Source organism: Morone saxatilis, unplaced genomic scaffold (assembly GCF_004916995.1).
Source record: "Morone saxatilis isolate NCDOM2014 unplaced genomic scaffold, NCSU_SB_2.0 Contig4, whole genome shotgun sequence".
Classification (NCBI taxonomy): Eukaryota; Metazoa; Chordata; class Actinopteri; family Moronidae; genus Morone; species Morone saxatilis.
This window is the reverse complement of record NW_023339984.1, coordinates 12,001,223-12,001,977: the sequence shown is the minus strand read 5'-3', so window position 1 is coordinate 12,001,977 and position 755 is coordinate 12,001,223. Positions and strand designations below refer to the sequence as shown.

The 755-nt window shown below is 36.0% G+C and overlaps 1 pseudogene; it reads right to left on the bottom strand.

The window, feature by feature from the left end:
- The window catches only part of LOC118338462, a 22,582-nt pseudogene that overhangs the window by 5,755 nt on the left and 16,072 nt on the right, over positions 1-755 (bottom strand).

Here is a 755-nt window from a genome sequence, read left to right as displayed (position 1 = left end):
ACAGAGAAGCACAAACAGCCTCAGGTTGGTCTGTAGTTTCACTTTTTGTCTAAGAGACAATCAGAGTATTGATTATGAACCTTTTCTGTAAAGGATTTCCTTATATTTATTTTTAGCCAATCACTTAATTGGCTAAAAATAACTTACAGACCATCTGCACCTGCTACAAACAGCCAACAATCACTGGCTGTTGTGACTTGACACCAATAAATGGGAAATTATAATGTAGAATTGTGGTAAAAAAAAATCACATTTATTTAAACCCCCAAACAAAGTCATTATAGTTTTGTATTTTTTCGTTATTTTTTCTTTTTATTTAGTTTTCCATTCAGTTTAGTTTCAGTCAGTTTCAGTTGAGTTTTTATTGTTTTCAATGTTCATTATAATATTGGGGGTAAATGTCAGGGGCAAGACTTAATGTTAAAATGTCATAAACAGAGTATTTAGCGATTAGATACCGAAATTGTTGTTGTAAAATGCCCAACTTTACAGCAGAAATAAACATGTTTACAGCCTGTACCAGCCTGAACCAGGTTGTAAACACAATACAGCACCACAGCTCAGTTAATCAACATAAATGTATTGCCTCCTCAGCCGCACACACTGTCAATACAAAATCCTGCTTCACAGCTCTTCTGATACTTCTATAGCCCTCTTCCACAGTCCGTAACAGTTTAGTCCAGACATCCTTTTTGCTTTGTGTGTGGCGGCCAACTCAGGTCTAGCACACAACTACATTAACAGAGGTGAGTGTG